At 51.5% G+C, this 16,116-nt stretch overlaps 10 non-coding genes across 10 annotated transcripts; all 10 read right to left on the reverse strand.

The window, feature by feature from the left end:
- Positions 1-1,002: 1,002 nt before the first annotated feature.
- Positions 1,003-1,086, reverse strand: Trnal-uaa. Its single transcript has one exon. It is a non-coding gene; the product is annotated as a tRNA-Leu (tRNA).
- A 1,572-nt stretch (positions 1,087-2,658) lies between these two features.
- Positions 2,659-2,742, reverse strand: Trnal-uaa. Its single transcript has one exon. It is a non-coding gene; the product is annotated as a tRNA-Leu (tRNA).
- Positions 2,743-4,314: 1,572 nt separating this feature from the next.
- Trnal-uaa lies at positions 4,315-4,398 on the reverse strand. The gene has a single exon. It is a non-coding gene; the product is annotated as a tRNA-Leu (tRNA).
- A 1,571-nt stretch (positions 4,399-5,969) lies between these two features.
- Trnal-uaa lies at positions 5,970-6,053 on the reverse strand. The gene has a single exon. It is a non-coding gene; the product is annotated as a tRNA-Leu (tRNA).
- Positions 6,054-7,624: 1,571 nt separating this feature from the next.
- On the reverse strand, positions 7,625-7,708 carry Trnal-uaa. Its single transcript has one exon. It is a non-coding gene; the product is annotated as a tRNA-Leu (tRNA).
- A 1,571-nt stretch (positions 7,709-9,279) lies between these two features.
- Trnal-uaa lies at positions 9,280-9,363 on the reverse strand. The gene has a single exon. It is a non-coding gene; the product is annotated as a tRNA-Leu (tRNA).
- A 1,569-nt stretch (positions 9,364-10,932) lies between these two features.
- Trnal-uaa lies at positions 10,933-11,016 on the reverse strand. Its single transcript has one exon. It is a non-coding gene; the product is annotated as a tRNA-Leu (tRNA).
- Positions 11,017-12,588: 1,572 nt separating this feature from the next.
- Trnal-uaa lies at positions 12,589-12,672 on the reverse strand. Its single transcript has one exon. It is a non-coding gene; the product is annotated as a tRNA-Leu (tRNA).
- Positions 12,673-14,244: 1,572 nt separating this feature from the next.
- Trnal-uaa lies at positions 14,245-14,328 on the reverse strand. The gene has a single exon. It is a non-coding gene; the product is annotated as a tRNA-Leu (tRNA).
- Positions 14,329-15,900: 1,572 nt separating this feature from the next.
- Trnal-uaa lies at positions 15,901-15,984 on the reverse strand. The gene has a single exon. It is a non-coding gene; the product is annotated as a tRNA-Leu (tRNA).
- Between the last annotated feature and the right edge of the window lie 132 nt (positions 15,985-16,116).

Raw genomic sequence — 16,116 nt, forward strand, 5'->3', positions numbered from 1 at the left:
TCGGGTTCAGTGGTGCTCGCGTTGCACTCGGCGTTGAGCGCCTGCAGCGCTATCGCCTTCGGCCTCTGGCGCCAGGAGGGAAGGCGACACATGATGGCGCAAGCAGCGCGTAGCAGAAGGCGGTGGTGGTGTGTCGGTCAGCATGGTTGCTTCCCAAGTAGCTGCTCCGGGTTCGAAGGCCGGACATCGCACGGAAGTTGTCTCCTTTACGCAGGAGAGTGTTTTCAACGGTACAAATGGTTTCCCTTCTCCCTTCGTAGGCTAGTGCGGATTACGATTCACAGCATCGTGTGTCTCCATGTGTCGACTTGTCTCGACTTTGCTCGGCTGACGCGAAAGCTGACGCTTGCAAATGGGCGTATATGTAGAGGACAGGCGCTAGAAACGACTGGGAGAGTCCACATCGACAAACACACAACGGACCCTTTCATTTGACTGTGGCCGCACGTTCGCGCCTTTGCGTACCGAGAGCAAGAGGGGGGTCAGCGAGCTGGACCGTACCATTACCGCACAGCAGCACCAAAAACTAAGGAAAAAGGCAAAACTGAAGAAACCAACACACGCGGACTTCCTAGTTCGTCACCCAGCCGAGCACTAACCATGGCCAACGCTGCCTAATTTCGGTAATCGGACATGAACCCGTGTCGTTGGCACGGCATACAAGTTGGCGAGAATGTTGGCAGACGTGCGGACGTCTTAGTCCGTGTACAGATCACTTGGGATTTGCCTGACAGTCTCTCGCGTTGCCTTTTAGGGAAGGAAAATGGAATAGCCCTGAGCCACAACACAACGACCACGGAAACGTCCGTGAGAAGAGCTAAAACCCGGCACGAGGAAACTATGTTCCGCTATTTGTTTTCGGCCGCTCGGGCTATCGGACGTGCGACGCCCGCACTGCTGTCACTGTCGTCTCTAGTAAAATCTCCACGGCGTGTTTCTGCGTAATTTACTTGTTCTATAAGATCAAGGGAGTACGTTAGTTTCAGAATGTTTAAAAAGCATTGTCAGATGTGGGGTTCGAACCCACGCTCCCTTACGGGAAGCAGAGCTTAAATCTGGCGCCTTAGACCGCTCGGCCAATCTGACGCGCAAGACAAGCGCTCCAGTGACTTCCATCTCTAGCAAGACCTCAGGAACCTCACTCCGAAATCTGTTTCTTTTTTCGGTAGGATGGAATTATGTCAGTTTCAGAATATGTGAGACGCAATGTCAGATGTGGCGTACTAAACGCACCCTCGCTTTCGGGAAACAATGTGGCGCGTTGGACCGCTTTCTTCCGTCGCTTCCAGTTTGAACTGTGACTAGCAAAACTGTATTTAGTAATAGGAACATTTTCACATTGATGCAAAGAAAACTAGATATTAACGAACGGCGAATGAGACCGTTTCCTAGCAACAGCCACGCTGTGCATTACGCACTCGTGGGAAGCCAATGAAATATTTCATGTGAGGCTCTAACTGTCGGCCTTCACTTTCCAATACTTAGGCACTGCCCCGGTGGTACCGACGCATACATACTGAAACGTCTTTGGATCGTCAGTGAGTACTTCATATTAGAAATTTCGTGTTCGCCCTGATGTGCATTAAAGGGCCAATTTATCAGAGAAAGTCAGTTCTGCGCCTAGTTACAGTATGTCACCCTAGCAGCGCCAGGAAATCGGGTCCAGTGGTGCTCGCGTTGCACTCGGCGTTGAGCGCCTGCAGCGCTATCGCCTTCGGTCTCTGGCGCCAGGAGGGAAGGCGACACATGATGGCGCAAGCAGCGCGTAGCAGAAGGCGGTGGTGGTGTGTCGGTCAGCATGGTTGCTTCCCAAGTAGCTGCTCCGGGTTCGAAGGCCGGACATCGCACGGAAGTTGTCTCCTTTACGCAGGAGAGTGTTTTCAACGGTACAAATGGTTTCCCTTCTCCCTTCGTAGGCTAGTGCGGATTACGATTCACAGCATCGTGTGTCTCCATGTGTCGACTTGTCTCGACTTTGCTCGGCTGACGCGAAAGCTGACGCTTGCAAATGGGCGTATATGTAGAGGACAGGCGCTAGAAACGACTGGGAGAGTCCACATCGACAAACACACAACGGACCCTTTCATTTGACTGTGGCCGCACGTTCGCGCCTTTGCGTACCGAGAGCAAGAGGGGGGTCAGCGAGCTGGACCGTACCATTACCGCACAGCAGCACCAAAAACTAAGGAAAAAGGCAAAACTGAAGAAACCAACACACGCGGACTTCCTAGTTCGTCACCCAGCCGAGCACTAACCATGGCCAACGCTGCCTAATTTCGGTAATCGGACATGAACCCGTGTCGTTGGCACGGCATACAAGTTGGCGAGAATGTTGGCAGACGTGCGGACGTCTTAGTCCGTGTACAGATCACTTGGGATTTGCCTGACAGTCTCTCGCGTTGCCTTTTAGGGAAGGAAAATGGAATAGCCCTGAGCCACAACACAACGACCACGGAAACGTCCGTGAGAAGAGCTAAAACCCGGCACGAGGAAACTATGTTCCGCTATTTGTTTTCGGCCGCTCGGGCTATCGGACGTGCGACGCCCGCACTGCTGTCACTGTCGTCTCTAGTAAAATCTCCACGGCGTGTTTCTGCGTAATTTACTTGTTCTATAAGATCAAGGGAGTACGTTAGTTTCAGAATGTTTAAAAAGCATTGTCAGATGTGGGGTTCGAACCCACGCTCCCTTACGGGAAGCAGAGCTTAAATCTGGCGCCTTAGACCGCTCGGCCAATCTGACGCGCAAGACAAGCGCTCCAGTGACTTCCATCTCTAGCAAGACCTCAGGAACCTCACTCCGAAATCTGTTTCTTTTTTCGGTAGGATGGAATTATGTCAGTTTCAGAATATGTGAGACGCAATGTCAGATGTGGCGTACTAAACGCACCCTCGCTTTCGGGAAACAATGTGGCGCGTTGGACCGCTTTCTTCCGTCGCTTCCAGTTTGAACTGTGACTAGCAAAACTGTATTTAGTAATAGGAACATTTTCACATTGATGCAAAGAAAACTAGATATTAACGAACGGCGAATGAGACCGTTTCCTAGCAACAGCCACGCTGTGCATTACGCACTCGTGGGAAGCCAATGAAATATTTCATGTGAGGCTCTAACTGTCGGCCTTCACTTTCCAATACTTAGGCACTGCCCCGGTGGTACCGACGCATACATACTGAAACGTCTTTGGATCGTCAGTGAGTACTTCATATTAGAAATTTCGTGTTCGCCCTGATGTGCATTAAAGGGCCAATTTATCAGAGAAAGTCAGTTCTGCGCCTAGTTACAGTATGTCACCCTAGCAGCGCCAGGAAATCGGGTTCAGTGGTGCTCGCGTTGCACTCGGCGTTGAGCGCCTGCAGCGCTATCGCCTTCGGCCTCTGGCGCCAGGAGGGAAGGCGACACATGATGGCGCAAGCAGCGCGTAGCAGAAGGCGGTGGTGGTGTGTCGGTCAGCATGGTTGCTTCCCAAGTAGCTGCTCCGGGTTCGAAGGCCGGACATCGCACGGAAGTTGTCTCCTTTACGCAGGAGAGTGTTTTCAACGGTACAAATGGTTTCCCTTCTCCCTTCGTAGGCTAGTGCGGATTACGATTCACAGCATCGTGTGTCTCCATGTGTCGACTTGTCTCGACTTTGCTCGGCTGACGCGAAAGCTGACGCTTGCAAATGGGCGTATATGTAGAGGACAGGCGCTAGAAACGACTGGGAGAGTCCACATCGACAAACACACAACGGACCCTTTCATTTGACTGTGGCCGCACGTTCGCGCCTTTGCGTACCGAGAGCAAGAGGGGGGTCAGCGAGCTGGACCGTACCATTACCGCACAGCAGCACCAAAAACTAAGGAAAAAGGCAAAACTGAAGAAACCAACACACGCGGACTTCCTAGTTCGTCACCCAGCCGAGCACTAACCATGGCCAACGCTGCCTAATTTCGGTAATCGGACATGAACCCGTGTCGTTGGCACGGCATACAAGTTGGCGAGAATGTTGGCAGACGTGCGGACGTCTTAGTCCGTGTACAGATCACTTGGGATTTGCCTGACAGTCTCTCGCGTTGCCTTTTAGGGAAGGAAAATGGAATAGCCCTGAGCCACAACACAACGACCACGGAAACGTCCGTGAGAAGAGCTAAAACCCGGCACGAGGAAACTATGTTCCGCTATTTGTTTTCGGCCGCTCGGGCTATCGGACGTGCGACGCCCGCACTGCTGTCACTGTCGTCTCTAGTAAAATCTCCACGGCGTGTTTCTGCGTAATTTACTTGTTCTATAAGATCAAGGGAGTACGTTAGTTTCAGAATGTTTAAAAAGCATTGTCAGATGTGGGGTTCGAACCCACGCTCCCTTACGGGAAGCAGAGCTTAAATCTGGCGCCTTAGACCGCTCGGCCAATCTGACGCGCAAGACAAGCGCTCCAGTGACTTCCATCTCTAGCAAGACCTCAGGAACCTCACTCCGAAATCTGTTTCTTTTTCGGTAGGATGGAATTATGTCAGTTTCAGAATATGTGAGACGCAATGTCAGATGTGGCGTACTAAACGCACCCTCGCTTTCGGGAAACAATGTGGCGCGTTGGACCGCTTTCTTCCGTCGCTTCCAGTTTGAACTGTGACTAGCAAAACTGTATTTAGTAATAGGAACATTTTCACATTGATGCAAAGAAAACTAGATATTAACGAACGGCGAATGAGACCGTTTCCTAGCAACAGCCACGCTGTGCATTACGCACTCGTGGGAAGCCAATGAAATATTTCATGTGAGGCTCTAACTGTCGGCCTTCACTTTCCAATACTTAGGCACTGCCCCGGTGGTACCGACGCATACATACTGAAACGTCTTTGGATCGTCAGTGAGTACTTCATATTAGAAATTTCGTGTTCGCCCTGATGTGCATTAAAGGGCCAATTTATCAGAGAAAGTCAGTTCTGCGCCTAGTTACAGTATGTCACCCTAGCAGCGCCAGGAAATCGGGTTCAGTGGTGCTCGCGTTGCACTCGGCGTTGAGCGCCTGCAGCGCTATCGCCTTCGGCCTCTGGCGCCAGGAGGGAAGGCGACACATGATGGCGCAAGCAGCGCGTAGCAGAAGGCGGTGGTGGTGTGTCGGTCAGCATGGTTGCTTCCCAAGTAGCTGCTCCGGGTTCGAAGGCCGGACATCGCACGGAAGTTGTCTCCTTTACGCAGGAGAGTGTTTTCAACGGTACAAATGGTTTCCCTTCTCCCTTCGTAGGCTAGTGCGGATTACGATTCACAGCATCGTGTGTCTCCATGTGTCGACTTGTCTCGACTTTGCTCGGCTGACGCGAAAGCTGACGCTTGCAAATGGGCGTATATGTAGAGGACAGGCGCTAGAAACGACTGGGAGAGTCCACATCGACAAACACACAACGGACCCTTTCATTTGACTGTGGCCGCACGTTCGCGCCTTTGCGTACCGAGAGCAAGAGGGGGGTCAGCGAGCTGGACCGTACCATTACCGCACAGCAGCACCAAAAACTAAGGAAAAAGGCAAAACTGAAGAAACCAACACACGCGGACTTCCTAGTTCGTCACCCAGCCGAGCACTAACCATGGCCAACGCTGCCTAATTTCGGTAATCGGACATGAACCCGTGTCGTTGGCACGGCATACAAGTTGGCGAGAATGTTGGCAGACGTGCGGACGTCTTAGTCCGTGTACAGATCACTTGGGATTTGCCTGACAGTCTCTCGCGTTGCCTTTTAGGGAAGGAAAATGGAATAGCCCTGAGCCACAACACAACGACCACGGAAACGTCCGTGAGAAGAGCTAAAACCCGGCACGAGGAAACTATGTTCCGCTATTTGTTTTCGGCCGCTCGGGCTATCGGACGTGCGACGCCCGCACTGCTGTCACTGTCGTCTCTAGTAAAATCTCCACGGCGTGTTTCTGCGTAATTTACTTGTTCTATAAGATCAAGGGAGTACGTTAGTTTCAGAATGTTTAAAAAGCATTGTCAGATGTGGGGTTCGAACCCACGCTCCCTTACGGGAAGCAGAGCTTAAATCTGGCGCCTTAGACCGCTCGGCCAATCTGACGCGCAAGACAAGCGCTCCAGTGACTTCCATCTCTAGCAAGACCTCAGGAACCTCACTCCGAAATCTGTTTCTTTTTCGGTAGGATGGAATTATGTCAGTTTCAGAATATGTGAGACGCAATGTCAGATGTGGCGTACTAAACGCACCCTCGCTTTCGGGAAACAATGTGGCGCGTTGGACCGCTTTCTTCCGTCGCTTCCAGTTTGAACTGTGACTAGCAAAACTGTATTTAGTAATAGGAACATTTTCACATTGATGCAAAGAAAACTAGATATTAACGAACGGCGAATGAGACCGTTTCCTAGCAACAGCCACGCTGTGCATTACGCACTCGTGGGAAGCCAATGAAATATTTCATGTGAGGCTCTAACTGTCGGCCTTCACTTTCCAATACTTAGGCACTGCCCCGGTGGTACCGACGCATACATACTGAAACGTCTTTGGATCGTCAGTGAGTACTTCATATTAGAAATTTCGTGTTCGCCCTGATGTGCATTAAAGGGCCAATTTATCAGAGAAAGTCAGTTCTGCGCCTAGTTACAGTATGTCACCCTAGCAGCGCCAGGAAATCGGGTTCAGTGGTGCTCGCGTTGCACTCGGCGTTGAGCGCCTGCAGCGCTATCGCCTTCGGCCTCTGGCGCCAGGAGGGAAGGCGACACATGATGGCGCAAGCAGCGCGTAGCAGAAGGCGGTGGTGGTGTGTCGGTCAGCATGGTTGCTTCCCAAGTAGCTGCTCCGGGTTCGAAGGCCGGACATCGCACGGAAGTTGTCTCCTTTACGCAGGAGAGTGTTTTCAACGGTACAAATGGTTTCCCTTCTCCCTTCGTAGGCTAGTGCGGATTACGATTCACAGCATCGTGTGTCTCCATGTGTCGACTTGTCTCGACTTTGCTCGGCTGACGCGAAAGCTGACGCTTGCAAATGGGCGTATATGTAGAGGACAGGCGCTAGAAACGACTGGGAGAGTCCACATCGACAAACACACAACGGACCCTTTCATTTGACTGTGGCCGCACGTTCGCGCCTTTGCGTACCGAGAGCAAGAGGGGGGTCAGCGAGCTGGACCGTACCATTACCGCACAGCAGCACCAAAAACTAAGGAAAAAGGCAAAACTGAAGAAACCAACACACGCGGACTTCCTAGTTCGTCACCCAGCCGAGCACTAACCATGGCCAACGCTGCCTAATTTCGGTAATCGGACATGAACCCGTGTCGTTGGCACGGCATACAAGTTGGCGAGAATGTTGGCAGACGTGCGGACGTCTTAGTCCGTGTACAGATCACTTGGGATTTGCCTGACAGTCTCTCGCGTTGCCTTTTAGGGAAGGAAAATGGAATAGCCCTGAGCCACAACACAACGACCACGGAAACGTCCGTGAGAAGAGCTAAAACCCGGCACGAGGAAACTATGTTCCGCTATTTGTTTTCGGCCGCTCGGGCTATCGGACGTGCGACGCCCGCACTGCTGTCACTGTCGTCTCTAGTAAAATCTCCACGGCGTGTTTCTGCGTAATTTACTTGTTCTATAAGATCAAGGGAGTACGTTAGTTTCAGAATGTTTAAAAAGCATTGTCAGATGTGGGGTTCGAACCCACGCTCCCTTACGGGAAGCAGAGCTTAAATCTGGCGCCTTAGACCGCTCGGCCAATCTGACGCGCAAGACAAGCGCTCCAGTGACTTCCATCTCTAGCAAGACCTCAGGAACCTCACTCCGAAATCTGTTTCTTTTTCGGTAGGATGGAATTATGTCAGTTTCAGAATATGTGAGACGCAATGTCAGATGTGGCGTACTAAACGCACCCTCGCTTTCGGGAAACAATGTGGCGCGTTGGACCGCTTTCTTCCGTCGCTTCCAGTTTGAACTGTGACTAGCAAAACTGTATTTAGTAATAGGAACATTTTCACATTGATGCAAAGAAAACTAGATATTAACGAACGGCGAATGAGACCGTTTCCTAGCAACAGCCACGCTGTGCATTACGCACTCGTGGGAAGCCAATGAAATATTTCATGTGAGGCTCTAACTGTCGGCCTTCACTTTCCAATACTTAGGCACTGCCCCGGTGGTACCGACGCATACATACTGAAACGTCTTTGGATCGTCAGTGAGTACTTCATATTAGAAATTTCGTGTTCGCCCTGATGTGCATTAAAGGGCCAATTTATCAGAGAAAGTCAGTTCTGCGCCTAGTTACAGTATGTCACCCTAGCAGCGCCAGGAAATCGGGTTCAGTGGTGCTCGCGTTGCACTCGGCGTTGAGCGCCTGCAGCGCTATCGCCTTCGGCCTCTGGCGCCAGGAGGGAAGGCGACACATGATGGCGCAAGCAGCGCGTAGCAGAAGGCGGTGGTGGTGTGTCGGTCAGCATGGTTGCTTCCCAAGTAGCTGCTCCGGGTTCGAAGGCCGGACATCGCACGGAAGTTGTCTCCTTTACGCAGGAGAGTGTTTTCAACGGTACAAATGGTTTCCCTTCTCCCTTCGTAGGCTAGTGCGGATTACGATTCACAGCATCGTGTGTCTCCATGTGTCGACTTGTCTCGACTTTGCTCGGCTGACGCGAAAGCTGACGCTTGCAAATGGGCGTATATGTAGAGGACAGGCGCTAGAAACGACTGGGAGAGTCCACATCGACAAACACACAACGGACCCTTTCATTTGACTGTGGCCGCACGTTCGCGCCTTTGCGTACCGAGAGCAAGAGGGGGGTCAGCGAGCTGGACCGTACCATTACCGCACAGCAGCACCAAAAACTAAGGAAAAAGGCAAAACTGAAGAAACCAACACACGCGGACTTCCTAGTTCGTCACCCAGCCGAGCACTAACCATGGCCAACGCTGCCTAATTTCGGTAATCGGACATGAACCCGTGTCGTTGGCACGGCATACAAGTTGGCGAGAATGTTGGCAGACGTGCGGACGTCTTAGTCCGTGTACAGATCACTTGGGATTTGCCTGACAGTCTCTCGCGTTGCCTTTTAGGGAAGGAAAATGGAATAGCCCTGAGCCACAACACAACGACCACGGAAACGTCCGTGAGAAGAGCTAAAACCCGGCACGAGGAAACTATGTTCCGCTATTTGTTTTCGGCCGCTCGGGCTATCGGACGTGCGACGCCCGCACTGCTGTCACTGTCGTCTCTAGTAAAATCTCCACGGCGTGTTTCTGCGTAATTTACTTGTTCTATAAGATCAAGGGAGTACGTTAGTTTCAGAATGTTTAAAAAGCATTGTCAGATGTGGGGTTCGAACCCACGCTCCCTTACGGGAAGCAGAGCTTAAATCTGGCGCCTTAGACCGCTCGGCCAATCTGACGCGCAAGACAAGCGCTCCAGTGACTTCCATCTCTAGCAAGACCTCAGGAACCTCACTCCGAAATCTGTTTCTTTTTTCGGTAGGATGGAATTATGTCAGTTTCAGAATATGTGAGACGCAATGTCAGATGTGGCGTACTAAACGCACCCTCGCTTTCGGGAAACAATGTGGCGCGTTGGACCGCTTTCTTCCGTCGCTTCCAGTTTGAACTGTGACTAGCAAAACTGTATTTAGTAATAGGAACATTTTCACATTGATGCCAAGAAAACTAGATATTAACGAACGGCGAATGAGACCGTTTCCTAGCAACAGCCACGCTGTGCATTACGCACTCGTGGGAAGCCAATGAAATATTTCATGTGAGGCTCTAACTGTCGGCCTTCACTTTCCAATACTTAGGCACTGCCCCGGTGGTACCGACGCATACATACTGAAACGTCTTTGGATCGTCAGTGAGTACTTCATATTAGAAATTTCGTGTTCGCCCTGATGTGCATTAAAGGGCCAATTTATCAGAGAAAGTCAGTTCTGCGCCTAGTTACAGTATGTCACCCTAGCAGCGCCAGGAAATCGGGTTCAGTGGTGCTCGCGTTGCACTCGGCGTTGAGCGCCTGCAGCGCTATCGCCTTCGGCCTCTGGCGCCAGGAGGGAAGGCGACACATGATGGCGCAAGCAGCGCGTAGCAGAAGGCGGTGGTGGTGTGTCGGTCAGCATGGTTGCTTCCCAAGTAGCTGCTCCGGGTTCGAAGGCCGGACATCGCACGGAAGTTGTCTCCTTTACGCAGGAGAGTGTTTTCAACGGTACAAATGGTTTCCCTTCTCCCTTCGTAGGCTAGTGCGGATTACGATTCACAGCATCGTGTGTCTCCATGTGTCGACTTGTCTCGACTTTGCTCGGCTGACGCGAAAGCTGACGCTTGCAAATGGGCGTATATGTAGACAGGCGCTAGAAACGACTGGGAGAGTCCACATCGACAAACACACAACGGACCCTTTCATTTGACTGTGGCCGCACGTTCGCGCCTTTGCGTACCGAGAGCAAGAGGGGGGTCAGCGAGCTGGACCGTACCATTACCGCACAGCAGCACCAAAAACTAAGGAAAAAGGCAAAACTGAAGAAACCAACACACGCGGACTTCCTAGTTCGTCACCCAGCCGAGCACTAACCATGGCCAACGCTGCCTAATTTCGGTAATCGGACATGAACCCGTGTCGTTGGCACGGCATACAAGTTGGCGAGAATGTTGGCAGACGTGCGGACGTCTTAGTCCGTGTACAGATCACTTGGGATTTGCCTGACAGTCTCTCGCGTTGCCTTTTAGGGAAGGAAAATGGAATAGCCCTGAGCCACAACACAACGACCACGGAAACGTCCGTGAGAAGAGCTAAAACCCGGCACGAGGAAACTATGTTCCGCTATTTGTTTTCGGCCGCTCGGGCTATCGGACGTGCGACGCCCGCACTGCTGTCACTGTCGTCTCTAGTAAAATCTCCACGGCGTGTTTCTGCGTAATTTACTTGTTCTATAAGATCAAGGGAGTACGTTAGTTTCAGAATGTTTAAAAAGCATTGTCAGATGTGGGGTTCGAACCCACGCTCCCTTACGGGAAGCAGAGCTTAAATCTGGCGCCTTAGACCGCTCGGCCAATCTGACGCGCAAGACAAGCGCTCCAGTGACTTCCATCTCTAGCAAGACCTCAGGAACCTCACTCCGAAATCTGTTTCTTTTTTCGGTAGGATGGAATTATGTCAGTTTCAGAATATGTGAGACGCAATGTCAGATGTGGCGTACTAAACGCACCCTCGCTTTCGGGAAACAATGTGGCGCGTTGGACCGCTTTCTTCCGTCGCTTCCAGTTTGAACTGTGACTAGCAAAACTGTATTTAGTAATAGGAACATTTTCACATTGATGCAAAGAAAACTAGATATTAACGAACGGCGAATGAGACCGTTTCCTAGCAACAGCCACGCTGTGCATTACGCACTCGTGGGAAGCCAATGAAATATTTCATGTGAGGCTCTAACTGTCGGCCTTCACTTTCCAATACTTAGGCACTGCCCCGGTGGTACCGACGCATACATACTGAAACGTCTTTGGATCGTCAGTGAGTACTTCATATTAGAAATTTCGTGTTCGCCCTGATGTGCATTAAAGGGCCAATTTATCAGAGAAAGTCAGTTCTGCGCCTAGTTACAGTATGTCACCCTAGCAGCGCCAGGAAATCGGGTTCAGTGGTGCTCGCGTTGCACTCGGCGTTGAGCGCCTGCAGCGCTATCGCCTTCGGCCTCTGGCGCCAGGAGGGAAGGCGACACATGATGGCGCAAGCAGCGCGTAGCAGAAGGCGGTGGTGGTGTGTCGGTCAGCATGGTTGCTTCCCAAGTAGCTGCTCCGGGTTCGAAGGCCGGACATCGCACGGAAGTTGTCTCCTTTACGCAGGAGAGTGTTTTCAACGGTACAAATGGTTTCCCTTCTCCCTTCGTAGGCTAGTGCGGATTACGATTCACAGCATCGTGTGTCTCCATGTGTCGACTTGTCTCGACTTTGCTCGGCTGACGCGAAAGCTGACGCTTGCAAATGGGCGTATATGTAGAGGACAGGCGCTAGAAACGACTGGGAGAGTCCACATCGACAAACACACAACGGACCCTTTCATTTGACTGTGGCCGCACGTTCGCGCCTTTGCGTACCGAGAGCAAGAGGGGGGTCAGCGAGCTGGACCGTACCATTACCGCACAGCAGCACCAAAAACTAAGGAAAAAGGCAAAACTGAAGAAACCAACACACGCGGACTTCCTAGTTCGTCACCCAGCCGAGCACTAACCATGGCCAACGCTGCCTAATTTCGGTAATCGGACATGAACCCGTGTCGTTGGCACGGCATACAAGTTGGCGAGAATGTTGGCAGACGTGCGGACGTCTTAGTCCGTGTACAGATCACTTGGGATTTGCCTGACAGTCTCTCGCGTTGCCTTTTAGGGAAGGAAAATGGAATAGCCCTGAGCCACAACACAACGACCACGGAAACGTCCGTGAGAAGAGCTAAAACCCGGCACGAGGAAACTATGTTCCGCTATTTGTTTTCGGCCGCTCGGGCTATCGGACGTGCGACGCCCGCACTGCTGTCACTGTCGTCTCTAGTAAAATCTCCACGGCGTGTTTCTGCGTAATTTACTTGTTCTATAAGATCAAGGGAGTACGTTAGTTTCAGAATGTTTAAAAAGCATTGTCAGATGTGGGGTTCGAACCCACGCTCCCTTACGGGAAGCAGAGCTTAAATCTGGCGCCTTAGACCGCTCGGCCAATCTGACGCGCAAGACAAGCGCTCCAGTGACTTCCATCTCTAGCAAGACCTCAGGAACCTCACTCCGAAATCTGTTTCTTTTTTCGGTAGGATGGAATTATGTCAGTTTCAGAATATGTGAGACGCAATGTCAGATGTGGCGTACTAAACGCACCCTCGCTTTCGGGAAACAATGTGGCGCGTTGGACCGCTTTCTTCCGTCGCTTCCAGTTTGAACTGTGACTAGCAAAACTGTATTTAGTAATAGGAACATTTTCACATTGATGCAAAGAAAACTAGATATTAACGAACGGCGAATGAGACCGTTTCCTAGCAACAGCCACGCTGTGCATTACGCACTCGTGGGAAGCCAATGAAATATTTCATGTGAGGCTCTAACTGTCGGCCTTCACTTTCCAATACTTAGGCACTGCCCCGGTGGTACCGACGCATACATACTGAAACGTCTTTGGATCGTCAGTGAGTACTTCATATTAGAAATTTCGTGTTCGCCCTGATGTGCATTAAAGGGCCAATTTATCAGAGAAAGTCAGTTCTGCGCCTAGTTACAGTATGTCACCCTAGCAGCGCCAGGAAATCGGGTTCAGTGGTGCTCGCGTTGCACTCGGCGTTGAGCGCCTGCAGCGCTATCGCCTTCGGCCTCTGGCGCCAGGAGGGAAGGCGACACATGATGGCGCAAGCAGCGCGTAGCAGAAGGCGGTGGTGGTGTGTCGGTCAGCATGGTTGCTTCCCAAGTAGCTGCTCCGGGTTCGAAGGCCGGACATCGCACGGAAGTTGTCTCCTTTACGCAGGAGAGTGTTTTCAACGGTACAAATGGTTTCCCTTCTCCCTTCGTAGGCTAGTGCGGATTACGATTCACAGCATCGTGTGTCTCCATGTGTCGACTTGTCTCGACTTTGCTCGGCTGACGCGAAAGCTGACGCTTGCAAATGGGCGTATATGTAGAGGACAGGCGCTAGAAACGACTGGGAGAGTCCACATCGACAAACACACAACGGACCCTTTCATTTGACTGTGGCCGCACGTTCGCGCCTTTGCGTACCGAGAGCAAGAGGGGGGTCAGCGAGCTGGACCGTACCATTACCGCACAGCAGCACCAAAAACTAAGGAAAAAGGCAAAACTGAAGAAACCAACACACGCGGACTTCCTAGTTCGTCACCCAGCCGAGCACTAACCATGGCCAACGCTGCCTAATTTCGGTAATCGGACATGAACCCGTGTCGTTGGCACGGCATACAAGTTGGCGAGAATGTTGGCAGACGTGCGGACGTCTTAGTCCGTGTACAGATCACTTGGGATTTGCCTGACAGTCTCTCGCGTTGCCTTTTAGGGAAGGAAAATGGAATAGCCCTGAGCCACAACACAACGACCACGGAAACGTCCGTGAGAAGAGCTAAAACCCGGCACGAGGAAACTATGTTCCGCTATTTGTTTTCGGCCGCTCGGGCTATCGGACGTGCGACGCCCGCACTGCTGTCACTGTCGTCTCTAGTAAAATCTCCACGGCGTGTTTCTGCGTAATTTACTTGTTCTATAAGATCAAGGGAGTACGTTAGTTTCAGAATGTTTAAAAAGCATTGTCAGATGTGGGGTTCGAACCCACGCTCCCTTACGGGAAGCAGAGCTTAAATCTGGCGCCTTAGACCGCTCGGCCAATCTGACGCGCAAGACAAGCGCTCCAGTGACTTCCATCTCTAGCAAGACCTCAGGAACCTCACTCCGAAATCTGTTTCTTTTTTCGGTAGGATGGAATTATGTCAGTTTCAGAATATGTGAGACGCAATGTCAGATGTGGCGTACTAAACGCACCCTCGCTTTCGGGAAACAATGTGGCGCGTTGGACCGCTTTCTTCCGTCGCTTCCAGTTTGAACTGTGACTAGCAAAACTGTATTTAGTAATAGGAACATTTTCACATTGATGCAAAGAAAACTAGATATTAACGAACGGCGAATGAGACCGTTTCCTAGCAACAGCCACGCTGTGCATTACGCACTCGTGGGAAGCCAATGAAATATTTCATGTGAGGCTCTAACTGTCGGCCTTCACTTTCCAATACTTAGGCACTGCCCCGGTGGTACCGACGCATACATACTGAAACGTCTTTGGATCGTCAGTGAGTACTTCATATTAGAAATTTCGTGTTCGCCCTGATGTGCATTAAAGGGCCAATTTATCAGAGAAAGTCAGTTCTGCGCCTAGTTACAGTATGTCACCCTAGCAGCGCCAGGAAATCGGGTTCAGTGGTGCTCGCGTTGCACTCGGCGTTGAGCGCCTGCAGCGCTATCGCCTTCGGCCTCTGGCGCCAGGAGGGAAGGCGACACATGATGGCGCAAGCAGCGCGTAGCAGAAGGCGGTGGTGGTGTGTCGGTCAGCATGGTTGCTTCCCAAGTAGCTGCTCCGGGTTCGAAGGCCGGACATCGCACGGAAGTTGTCTCCTTTACGCAGGAGAGTGTTTTCAACGGTACAAATGGTTTCCCTTCTCCCTTCGTAGGCTAGTGCGGATTACGATTCACAGCATCGTGTGTCTCCATGTGTCGACTTGTCTCGACTTTGCTCGGCTGACGCGAAAGCTGACGCTTGCAAATGGGCGTATATGTAGAGGACAGGCGCTAGAAACGACTGGGAGAGTCCACATCGACAAACACACAACGGACCCTTTCATTTGACTGTGGCCGCACGTTCGCGCCTTTGCGTACCGAGAGCAAGAGGGGGGTCAGCGAGCTGGACCGTACCATTACCGCACAGCAGCACCAAAAACTAAGGAAAAAGGCAAAACTGAAGAAACCAACACACGCGGACTTCCTAGTTCGTCACCCAGCCGAGCACTAACCATGGCCAACGCTGCCTAATTTCGGTAATCGGACATGAACCCGTGTCGTTGGCACGGCATACAAGTTGGCGAGAATGTTGGCAGACGTGCGGACGTCTTAGTCCGTGTACAGATCACTTGGGATTTGCCTGACAGTCTCTCGCGTTGCCTTTTAGGGAAGGAAAATGGAATAGCCCTGAGCCACAACACAACGACCACGGAAACGTCCGTGAGAAGAGCTAAAACCCGGCACGAGGAAACTATGTTCCGCTATTTGTTTTCGGCCGCTCGGGCTATCGGACGTGCGACGCCCGCACTGCTGTCACTGTCGTCTCTAGTAAAATCTCCACGGCGTGTTTCTGCGTAATTTACTTGTTCTATAAGATCAAGGGAGTACGTTAGTTTCAGAATGTTTAAAAAGCATTGTCAGATGTGGGGTTCGAACCCACGCTCCCTTACGGGAAGCAGAGCTTAAATCTGGCGCCTTAGACCGCTCGGCCAATCTGACGCGCAAGACAAGCGCTCCAGTGACTTCCATCTCTAGCAAGACCTCAGGAACCTCACTCCGAAATCTGTTTCTTTTTTCGGTAGGATGGAATTATGTCAGTTTCAGAATATGTGAGACGCAATGTCAGATGTG

The sequence above is a fragment of the Schistocerca piceifrons genome, unplaced genomic scaffold, assembly GCF_021461385.2.
Source record: "Schistocerca piceifrons isolate TAMUIC-IGC-003096 unplaced genomic scaffold, iqSchPice1.1 HiC_scaffold_1772, whole genome shotgun sequence".
In the NCBI taxonomy this organism is placed as follows: Eukaryota; Metazoa; Arthropoda; class Insecta; order Orthoptera; family Acrididae; genus Schistocerca; species Schistocerca piceifrons.